Below are 13,115 nucleotides of genomic sequence, written 5' to 3'. Positions count from 1 at the left end.
GAGTGAGAACGAAATGAAATTTTATCGGAAATACGAGGCTTCGATTTTACGGCGTCGAAGGTAATTATTGAAACGGTAATATCGTACTCGTCGCCCGAAACCGCTTCGGTATCGATAAAACATTAGCGCGAACGCGCGCGTCGTTCCTCTTGGCTCGTTTATTGTGCCGTAAATCCCAGCGAGCTAATTGCCCGGCGTTCATCTCCAGAACAGACGCGATTTTAACGGATCTGACACGAGCGATGGATGACGTAATTGCGAGAAGATCGTCCGAGCTGCGTAAGAATGACTTTGGAGATACAGGAGCAAAACGTGATAAATAATGTTGGCTAATAGAAATATATATTTATAAATCACGTTATCGCGAATATTGGCTAATGGAAATATTTATGGAATTATAGCGATGTCAAAAAATTGATAACGATATCGTGATGGCGTACACTGTATATGCGTGTATTTTATTATTAATTTGGAAATCTCTTTATAAACTTTAATAGCGAATTTAGTAAATATGATACAGAGGGACTTTTGTTGAAATCCCGCTTTTTTAAGAAACATAAATGTTTATATAGAGTTTCTATTGAAAAAGAGGAGAAGAGATATAAAAATTAAAATATTGTTTTTTAGAGCATTTTGCACACGAGGCCCTTTTACAAGAGTAGACGGTTCTTCAAGGGTCTTGTATAGAAATTCCTGCCCGACGACACGATTTATAGCAATTTTGGACCTTACCGTCCTGTGAAAAAATCAGAGGGCACATTTTCAGGCTTTCCTCGGACGCGTTCTTCGTTATCGCGATGTGTAGTGTAGTTGCGACGCTTTCGAATCACTAATAGCGTTTTCGAATGAAGCAAATTTAATAGTGATTAATGACATCATAAAATCCGTCTTGGATTGCTAGGAATTATTAGATTGATTAATGGATAATTAATGACATTCAAATAAGCGTTCGCTTGATTAATCAGGGCAAAGAATTTTCGGCTAAAGCCAAAATAGCATCAAGAAAATATTTTATTATTTATATTAATCAGATTCATAAATCGTTTTCTAATATATATGTTTATGGCAAATTAGCTTTAATTGCTTTTCAAACCTGCTTCACTCGAGAACGCTATGATGGAACGTCTCTTAATCATTAGTGGAGCGAAGAATGTCGGAAGTAGCGAATACTTCCGGCAATGTTCAGTCGCGGATGTTTTGAGCAAAGGCGAGAGAGATCGCTCATCTCTAGAAACTAGATTGTCACCTCACGACGGAGCTGGACGAACCAATACGTTTCCGGTTTACAATCTCGAGCTTGGGAAGCGAGAGACTTTCGCTCGAAGAGTCTCCGATTTCCGTCAAATAAATTCTATATTTCGGTATAGGAAGGAAAAAAAATGAGACCAATGCGTTTCTACCTGTGCACTCGATAACCGTATACGTGATATGATAACGAAATAAAGCAAGAGTTGTGATTGAACAATATCGATTGTCGCACACGAAAGAACAAACAGCCTTCGCTCAGCTCCGACGACACTTCTCGATGAGAAAAACTTTCCAAGCGAGCTTGATATTTTTGGCCTTTTGATATTTGTCCCTTGCCCTTTGCGAGAGAACGAGGCTACAAGGCGAAAAAGTCTACAAGGTACTCTCGCTCTCTGAAAGTTTTACCTTCGAGAGGAGGAGGGGGAGGGAAACGATGGAGATGCATCGCGAAGGGCTGATCGGTAAATAAGGATATGGCGTGTAGAAGGAGTCTTCTTCGCAGAGTCGCTGTCTACGACGAGAACTTTATCTATATATTTGCCACGATATTTAATATGTGAATGAATATATATTATATATATCTACTGAATATAAGAGCGAGAGAGAGAGAGAGAAAGTGTGAGAGAGAGAAAGAGAGAATGCGAGCGAAAGAGAACATGTACGGTAATATCATAAAATTATTATTCTCTTTGTTACTTCTTTATACTTAAAACAATAAAAAAGCTACTGAATAAAAATATGCTGCATGCTGTTGTTATTTAAGGCGGATGTAGACGGCGGATGTTATTGTTCTGTGTATCTATCGGTGTGCTCAGCTGTAAGGCTTATATACGAACGTTGCGCGTTTTATCCTCCTTTTCGGTTTCCTCGAGTCATTATTGTCGAGTTATTTGTCGAACAATCGTTCCTCGTCCTTCTCGAAGAAGAATTAGACAAATCAGAACTGAAGTCGTTGCTGATCGAAAGCGGGAGACTTGTATCTCTAGTCTTAAAAAGTTATCGGTGATTAAATCATGTAATGATTTTATATAATATTTATACGACGAGATATATAGTTTTATCTATTAATTTATTATCCGTTTATTATCGATCTTTTAATGTAATTTAATTAATCTTTTTGTGATTTGTCGATAACGATACATATATTTGAAATTGGAAGGACTGAAATATAAAAAGTCGTTCTTTGAAATGTTTTTTTTTCTCTTATGTATTTTTACGAATTTTAAAATAATTTTGAATAGTTTAAAAGTTATCATTTTTCTTAGCGTAACTACACTCGATAACGTTTCGTATTTTTAAGCATGCAATCAAAAGTAATTTAAAATTACATCATAAAAAAAGACCAGATATTATTTATTGTAATCGATGCATGCTATTTAATCGAGAGATACTGTCTTGCAGTGCAATGCTTGTATTTTTTAATTTCGATGACTCGATGAATCTATATTTTTTTTAGATATGAACAATAGCAGAATACGTAACATGGAGAACTCTCAGATTTATATTTGATTTAAAATTTTATTGTTCGCACCTGATTTTTTTATAGATGAATGTAAGTGAATATAATAATCGAGATACATAATAGCTGTTAACCTGGTTTACATTCTCTATCGTAACATTCGTTTGTGATTATGCAATGTCTTCATACGCAAAGCTCGAAGATAGTTAAGCTATCTTTAAAGAAACATAGATAAAAGGGAACATGAACGAATGATGAAAAAAAAAGAATTAGTATATATATACTGTTCTTATCATCTGAAGAAATAAAAGAGGAAGAATAATTAAATATCAACGGTCAAGGAAACGCGTTTTTCATCTCTTTCCTACTCTTGCGTACATTTATATATCTCTAAAACTTAATTATATCAATATTTGCGCGTTGAAGGAATGTGTGAAGGAATACAGAGGGCGAGATTCAGCGAGTTCTATTTTTTACTTGGAGCAGAAAAAGAGAGGGATAAGTGATAAAAAAATGAACGAAAGTGATCATTTAGTTAGAATGATTGTGCAACATGTATGTGTGTACGTATGTATGTATGTACATATGCAATATGTATGTATATATGTATTTATTTATATTATAATTTATTTTATAATAAAATATTTACATATATATATTTATACATATTCAAGTAATAATTATATAACATAAATATGTACTAGGAAATCTATTTTATGTCGCGCTCCAACAAAATCCTCGTAAATTACAATGTAAACATGTATTATATTCGATTTTATATTCTAAAATAACATTACGGGACGCATACTTTTTACGTCGTAGATGGGCAGATCTTTAGATGTATATGTGAAGTAAGATGTACATGTGAAGTAAATATGTAATACCTTCAGCGTTAGCGTCTATCGAATCTCTCCGTTTTGATATAACAAAAGAGAAAAGAGAAGAAAAAAATCATATTTTCCGCAAAAATTGAAAGTTTACTTATTACTTTTCTCAGCATTGACATGAAAAGTTTGTAATGAATTTGATGATAATTAATTGTCTAAAAATAGATTGTCTAAAATAGATAAATAGATGGTCTATGTTAAAGGGATTAAAACAAATTTTTTTGAAATATATCAAAATATATAAAAAGAGAATTGTATATAAGATTGTTTTAAAGAGGTAAAATTCTATTCTCTTTGATATTAATTCAGGCATTTTGATAGATATTTAGAGTTCCAGAATTTTGAGAGTTTATTTTATATTAGGCTATGTATATATAATATATATATATATCTTCTACATAGTATGCAATAAAATGATGATCACGGCTGTCAGAGCCAAGCAAAACGATTTTAAAAAATCGATGGATCGATTGCGCGACGCAAGCGTGTCCCTTGCATAAGATATTTATACCGTATTCGTGTTTGTGTCCTATGTACCTATATCTATCCGCCTATCAGTCTCGCACATTTGCATACCTGTGTTTTTGTGTCGTTACGAAATCAAAATGCAAATCAACCGGACAGAGAGGTTGGCTGAAGGAAGAAGACCAGGCCAGGAACTCCGGGAAATGTGTTGTGGTTTCTAAAAATAAAAATATTTACGTAAGAGATTAAAAATATTGTGTATAAAGTATATGATTTATAACATACTATCAGTGTGTTTTTACGTATACTTTATTGTAATAGATGCAAATTGAAAAATGCTTTTCTTCTACACATTTTATTAGAATCTGGAGCTTATTATTAATATCTGGATATTATTAATTAGATAGAAAGTCAACTCTGAAGAAGAGCACGCACACATTGTCTCTTAGAGTTGCTGGACTAATCGAACATCGCGTGTCTCTGCGCTCTTTTAATTCTCAGGATATATCTTACAATTAATTATATATGTGACAAAATTGTATTTTATATATATATGCGTCTCTCGATCGCAAAGCGACAGAATATCAAACGCATATACACACGCATGCAAGTACATGCACACTTTTACACGAGAACAACAGTAGAGCGAAGGAAAGAGGAGGCGAAACTAAAAAGGAGAAATTATAATAGATAGCCGTGACTCTCTCTCTAAGCGCGGCTAGATACTTTTTTCACGGATTTTATTAATAGCTGTACGTAGCTTTAAGGACTACACCTTTAAGATAAAGAAAAGTAAACAAGATGAATATTAATAAATCGCATATATTGTTACGCTATTGTAAGTCTATGGAGACCTAGATGTTTAGCTGATAATTTTGTAGAAAGGATTTTCGCATACTTGTCTAAAATGCAACTTGGCGAAAAAAAGGAGAAGAAACGCGGTGTGTTTCAATTTCTTAGAACAAGCGTCTATCCATAACGTAATGAAATTTGCAAAATTATTTCGATAAGAATCATCCGATATCATGTACATTTTACGAAAATATTCGTAGAGAAAATACGAAAAAAAAGCATGAGAAGAATAAAGTGATTTTTTAGGAATTTGTCGCGTGCGAAAAGCAGACGAATTGAAACGTGCAAAGTTTCAGAAGATCCTAAAGTGCCAAAAAATTGCAAGAGCGACTTAAAAGGAACGTTCCCAAACATCGTCAGAAACATAGAGAAAATTATTCTTCGTTTTTTCGACTATTTTAAGCATTTAAATTTTGTTTATGTATGTGTGTGTGTGTCTGTACAGTTTTGCGGCTCTTTAATTATATGTATTCCAATATGTAATTAATCTGAATCAAGAATTCCCGAGATTTAATCTCATAAAACAGAGTCGATCAAAAGGCTCACGATGTGAAACATTTTCGGAAATAATATCTGAATAAACCGGATGTCACATGAATTTATCCACTGGCGATTTTCTTATCGATACTTTTGTTCAGTACGACATGTATTATGAAATGTCATTTTCTATAGCTTCGATATATATCATTCGAAGTCGATGTATTTTTACGTTTGTATTATTGTAAACAGGTGTTTATCGATTGCTACTACAGCTGAGATAAGCGTTTCGTGGCATTTTTTTGCGCGACTTTTTATCGGCGAACTATAGAAGATAAAAGAGAGCGTTTTCATCGGAAGATTTCTTTGACGAATGTATGCGCGAATGCTCGTGACGTTAATCATCCGCGAGTGCAACAGCATCACTCGAATGGATGATCTCTCTCGAGAGACGGCTTGTTCCGCTCGTGATAAAAACGAAAGGATGTTAATTAGTATCGCGATCATCTGTCGAAGAGAAGAGATGAGAGATGAGAATAAAGTTTGAGACTACGATATTTATTTAAATAAGCCGTACACATAATATTGTAATAAATTGTAAATATTATAGATAATTTGCTTATTATATGTACTTAATTTATACATGCATGGCTTTATGTTAAAAAGTTATTTAGGATTTTAAACTCGGTCTCTTAAAATAGCGATTCGTATACAGTTTTCTCATTCTCTTCGCATTTGTTGCGATTAATTAAATCTCAAAGAATATCGGGAACTTGTATCGATTACATTTGCAAGAAGATTTGCATTCGCTTTCGAACGCAAATCCGTTGCAGCAAACTCAATAATCTTAGCTTAGAGCGAGGAGAATCTCGAATTCGTTTGCCAGTTGCATATATAGAGATTAAAAGATTGTCAGTATTACTAACAATTAAATATTATGCGCGAATACCTTACGTAAATAAGTTTGCAAGCAGCTTGCGACATACGTAACATCGAGTAGACGCGATCATTATCCGCGTCTTACATAAATCGCGAAAATATCTCGGCGACTCGTTTCTCGCTTGTATAATTATAGCGCGAATTTATTATTATGGAAATGAGAGGTATGTGTGCATATGTCCGAATTGCTTCGAGAGATTGATCGAACTTTTAAGTTACAAACTCTGCGATCTTTCCGTCTCGCTTCATCTTACACCGCTAATTATCGCCGCGAGGAAGAAACGGTATAATTTTCCGCCCCGTCATTACACACTCGCTCCAGACAGAATCCCGACATTTTTCTACGTCCGATCCGACTCACCCTTCAATTCCCGCTCATCGTTTCTGCAATTAGCCGCCCGTTTTCCCGCGACAGATGCGTATTTCGCGTCGAATCTTTGATGAATAAGTTATTCATATCGAGACAAATGAAAAGAGCGTGCGAATCGAAGGGGAGATAAATCACGCGAGAGAAAATCGATCTCCATTTTTCGATCGAACCCGCGCTCGTCCTTCGTCCGGAATCTCAACTCACCCACAGGACACATGCGGACAGTGTCGCAAGCGTTTCACGTTGCGTTTAATCAGCATTTACCTTGTCACAGTATCGGATGGCAAAAGCGAACAAGAGAGACCGAGAGAGAGAGAGAGAGAAAAAAAAAGAGAAAAACGGCGAACGATCGTAGCGGCCCGAGGGGACCGACGAGTTTCTACGTTCTCCAATGCGAGCAGACTCGTCAGAAGTATGGCGAGGTCGGGCCCCGCGGCCCTTTTTCCTGTCATGGGCACAATGGCGTCGAATTCATGGGGCCGAATCGAACGACTTTTTTTTATAATCAATCTACTATTTCTCTGTGTTGTTAAAAAATGGTTTTTACAATTATCTGATTAGAGAGAGAAACAGGGAGAGAGAGAGAGAGAGAGAGAGAGAGAGGGAGAGAGAGAGAGAATATAAGATACGTAATGTATAATAATTTTTATAATAGAAAGTATGAAAACATTTTTTGAAATTATGAGATAAGGATTATTTTACGATACGCACACCCGTGAATTTTTTGAGCAAGAGAGATGTACGACGTCATCGTAAATGAAAAATGAAGAGATGCATCGTGATTAATATTTAATTACCCCGGGCGAGATCTGATCGTTTCTCATTCGATAATATGATCAATCACATATTCATGTTACGACACCTATTTAATAATTACCTACGATCCCGTCTAAATAGCGCGAATTAAGAGCGCGGCCAGATTAATAAAAGACCTACACTTATACCAGCTAATATCGTATCTTTAAAGTGACTACTGTTGATTCGATATCGATGTATCTACCTACGTCTAAAATTACGATCTCTTTAGAATTAATGAATGTGACGTAATAATGTTCGATAGCCCGTTTTACTAGCGTATAATAGCGCTATATGATTAATAGCGACAAAAAATATTACACTTGAGTAAATCGTCGTGTCGGCTGCTTTCCTGCGGCAATCTTTTCATTTACGACGAAATTTATTTAGATTATTAGATCAGAAATTACTTCTAATTAACGGAAGATTGTTCAAAACAAATAAATATATAAAAAATTTGGAACCGAATATATTTTTAAACTTTTTATTCAAGGCTGAAGAGAGATTCTTCACTTTATTCTCGAAGCGACGTGTTTAATCGGAGTAAAGATTCAAGGGCGCTGTACGTAAGATTAAAGCTAGGTATAACGTCGATCAATTAATTAAGCAGCGACACACGACGCATTACTCAAGGGCGCCTGATTAATCAGGCAGTCTCGAACAGCGCAGCTACACCTCGTACATGATCTTAAGGGTTAAAGTACACTTACGCCGTAGTGTAACGATTAAAGTTAGGCGGAGGTTGATTCTTCGTGATGATCGACCGTCTAAATATACTTGTGAATTTGCGTAAAAAAAATAACCGTCGATGTCGGGATCGATTATGTCGAGAAAGGAGAGATCGCGATAAATTACCAAGAGCCACAATACTAATTTTCCCTCTTTTTATTTGTTTTTTGGTACGCAAAAATTAATGATAATTATTAATATTATTATTATGATTAGATACATAATAATAATTATTATTCTTGTATAAAGTAGAATAATAATTGTTTGACATTATTTTTCAATGTTTAATTTTTTTCTTATTTATTTTATGATATAATAATAATAATAATAATAATAATATTTATTATTATTATTATTATTATTAATGTATAAAATAATAAAAATAAATAATAAATGGAATAATTATTTCATGTTATATTTTTCCATTATATTTATGTGTATTTTTTAAGTGTTTAGCACATTACGTGCAAGTTTATCAATCGAATTCCGAAAAGACTCGTTCGAATTTTTCCGGAGTAAAAGGGAGAAACTATTACAATTTGTTGCACTATTACATTTCGTTGAGATTTCTCTTGTGTAACATATCGCGAATCAACCTCGACACGATCAGTCAGTAATGACGCAACGACGCTTTGTATGCGCAAACCGCGTTCCCTCCTAAACCTTTTTCTTAAAGCAAGGATATGCGCGTAAAAAAACACACACATTGTTACAAAAAAAATTGAAGAAATTCATAGTCGAGAAAAAAAACAAATCATCAAAAATCATCACGACACGTTTTCCTGTCTCTCTGATGTAAAAAAAATTATATATATATATATATATATATATATATATATATATATGTCTCTCATTCCTCTCTTAGATGTACTTTCTTGTACAAATGAATATGTACTCGTTCTGCTTCGGCTGATCGAAGAAAACGTCAAGTGCAAACGTTCCCATTAAGATAAATGAGATCTGTCAAAGTATTTCTTATGTACAGAGCGCTATCGATTGTACTTAACTGGTTTTAGCAGAGACAAGACGGACAAGCATATAGCTATAAACGTATATCACCGGAGGGTAACCGGAAGTGGGCCGGAAACTATCAAAGTGTAAAGGGAACGCGGTGGCGCGATTAGAAAGCCGGCTCTCCGACGAGCGTATGAGTGGCGAGCTAGTTAAAAAGCCGATCGATAGACCCGCCTCTGACCCAACTCCCGTATGATGAATAATTAATTCGCGATAAAGGTCCCTTCTCCGCGGCATTCTAATAATGAATGCTAGAATGAACAGTGGTGACGACGTTTGCGACAACCGCGATAGAAACACGGTATATTTCAAAGAGGTGGATGTAGGTGAAAATTAACGACTCTCTTTTCGTTTTCGAATTATTTTCCTAGCTTCGTGTTACGTCACCGCTGTAAGGGGGGGGGGGCGCTTGTCAATTTTATAAATTAATTATCTTTATTAACTCTCCTTACTGTTTTTATATTTGTAATTACAAATAATTTTTTTTAGAAAAGATTCCGATAATTTTGATGGCAAAATATGTGGATGTTTTCTGAAGATATTTTAAATGTTGAAAAAGCGGAAATTTGCATGGTTTAAATAAATTTATTATAATTAAATTTAGATTTATGAATTTTTTGGAAAATAGATTATTTTATTTTATTCTGCTTGTTACAATATAAAATTTATTTTTGATCTTGTAACTTGATTTACAAATTTGAATGACAAATATTTTTGTAGAAGTTTATTTTTTTCTGATAATGCTCATAATTCTTGAAAAAAGAGCTACTGCGTTCTAAAAGCTGTCGCATTGTATTTTGCTGCAACTAGCTAAAAATATCGGTCAAGTCGTGTCGCCAAAGATATCGGAATCGTGCTATTTTTTTACGATATGAGTTATTTCACAATATGAAATCTAACGTGGAGAACGTTTCGTATCTTTTTTTAAAGTCTTCTCTCATTACTATTATTTTCGATATATCTTTCTCTTTTTCGTCTCAACAAGAGAATCCATCCGGGAACGTTTCGCTTGCTCACATCGTACATCTCCAATCAAATATAATCCATTTGAGAAATACAACTCACGTTTCTTCATATTTCCATATTTCCTTCCGAGCCTGATAACGAACACAACGACATACCTCTTCTCTTTACTACGTAAAGCTCTTTGTATTCTAACGTATTCTCGGGAGAATTGCAACAGAGAAAGTGAAATTTCCAGCACCGCGATATCGAAAACGAGAAGTGTATTCCTTCGATATCTTCATCTTTCTTTTTTATCAACCACCCATTGTGATACGAGCTAAATCAGATCAAGTTATTTCAGATATTGTTGTTATCCTCGAGTAAACTCTTTGGAAAAAATTTAATAAAAAGAAAAGCAAAGAAACATTATATATAATAACAAATTAAAAATATGTAAATCGGAAATGTCAGATAAATTTCCTGGCATCGGATGATGAATCAGTAAATTTATAGTGCTTCATTTTGCAAATTTCACAAATTTTATTCTTAATTTCTCTATTATGTACATGAGTTACATGTTATGTATAATTCCCAGTGCAGGATTTATAAGATTTTTCTCACAATTTTTCCATTAAAGAGTCAAGCATTAAGATAGAAGTGTGCAATTTAGCATTTAATTTATCTCGAAAGGATACACCTATCGATTATGAGACAGAATAATGATTGGAATAGAGAGACTCGCATATCAAGTCGCAATGGCTATATAACATATGACGATAGAAAAAAAAGAAAGAGAAAGAGAAAGAAAGAATGAGGGAGAGAGAAAGAATGAGAAAAAGAGAGAAATTATGAGGAAAAAAGAGCAATTTGGCCTAATCTGTGTCTCCATCGATGTGTTATGTACCTAATGTTTACCCATGTCAGTACGATACACATATTAAGCGGTATAATACTCTCCCACGAGAGGAGGATGAGGGGAGGGAGAAATGTTTATATAAAATCTACATCTCTATACCAGATCTATATATACATATATGGACACATTTGACATTTGACATCGTGCACATTCTCGTCGACACGTACACTCTTACACACAATATAACATGCACACATACATACACATACGTATGCACACGTTGCAATACAAAATATGAAACATTAGCGGGAGATCCGGAGCGTCCGCGATTCGACGAGTATGTGTGTGAGTGCGACATTCATATATCTCTTTTCGCCATCCTCTGTCGTAAATGGAAAAGAAAAAAAAATAGACATCTTCCTAACACAAAACGTATTGTTGCGAGATAAACTATGCGCGCGTGTTTCACGCGACATTACTGTCATTGTTATGATTACATGTCGGCGTTTACCGTAAAAAAAATACGATTATCGATATACATAAATTATTATCTCTGAATTTCTAGCGAGTTGACACACTCTAATTGTGTGAGACGCGATGCGGGACCGTTCAACGGTTTACTTTATATTTCTACACACATTAATATATGTATATATATATATATATATATATATATATATACATACTTATACATATAATAAAATAATTATATATAAATATATATATAATATACATATACTTAGTGAGAGACGGAAGTTTTCCATCCCGTTGATAAAAAAAGAAGATATATAGCAAAGGAGTAAGCACACACAAATAATATATATAAATAAAAAAATATATATATATATTGATAAACCTGGAAAATGGAAAAAATATAAAAAGTACGACGCATATATAAATATAAATATATATCTATATACATGTGTATAATAGTCTATAATTTTTCATATTGTTGTACGGATTTTTAAGTTTATATTAAAATGTTTTGTGCATTCATAAAAAAAAGAAAGTATCAAATATTCGCTCGTCATTGTTCTTGTATATCTCTACCTCTATCCTACCTTATTTATATCCCCGTGACATCCGCAAGCCTTTGAATTTATCGCCGTCGAACGTACCGTTATGCAACGTCCCTGTGTCTTCGACGTGTCGCTCATAAATAATGAGAGATTCGAAGCAAGTCTGGAACAATAAGATGTTCAACAAATAAATATTCGAAAAAATAAGACTTTAATGAAACAATATAAAAGCAGTTAAAATAATGAGGTGCCAGGTGTAGAGACTCGTGAACTTGACATAAAAAATGTCTTATACTAGCATGAATTAAATGGCACTCTTTCATCCGAGTAGATAAAAATAATATTTCTGCTAAAACATTTCCGTAATAATGGAGTATATTTAAGATTGTTTGCGAAAACTGCGACGTTTCTTTTACATTAGTTCTGAAAATAGAATCATGGAATATTGCGATATACATTTTAAATGTCGATGTTCATAAATATCTATTTATACGCAACATTGTATTCATGAATATTCGATGTGACAGTTGTACTCTTGATTTTCTTGGATCTTCTCTGCTGATGCAGATTGCAAACCGATGTTTGCAATTTTTTCTGTGACAATTTTTTTGTCTCCTTTTTTTATCGTCCCTTTTTCGTTTTCGACTTGACTTTTTTTTAATCCTACGTTTAACTATATTTATCGTTAATGTGCGTAATTGTATAACTTTGTTCTATATTATGTACGATATATATATTTTTGTATACATTTGACAATCATCGAAGATGAAAAGAAATCGATAGACAAAGCCCCATGTTGTTTAAAAGTAACAATAGCTTATTATTCTTTTATTGAATCATTTACAAATATAATTAAATACAACAAAACTTATACGGTGAAAATAATATCAAGTTACTGTAACACTTCGCATATATTCGGTTCTCTAGAAATTCTCTTAGAAGATTGGCAATAGCTGTAACCAGGTAAGTTCAAGAGACATATTACAAGTACAATCATTTAATTTCTGTAATTTATATGTATATATGTATATGAAATATACATATTCTATATTCATATCTC

Source organism: Camponotus floridanus, unplaced genomic scaffold, assembly GCF_003227725.1.
Source record: "Camponotus floridanus strain SB8 unplaced genomic scaffold, Cflo_v7.5 scaffold16, whole genome shotgun sequence".
Lineage (NCBI taxonomy): Eukaryota > Metazoa > Arthropoda > Insecta > Hymenoptera > Formicidae > Camponotus > Camponotus floridanus.
This window is presented reverse-complemented; position numbering follows the sequence as displayed.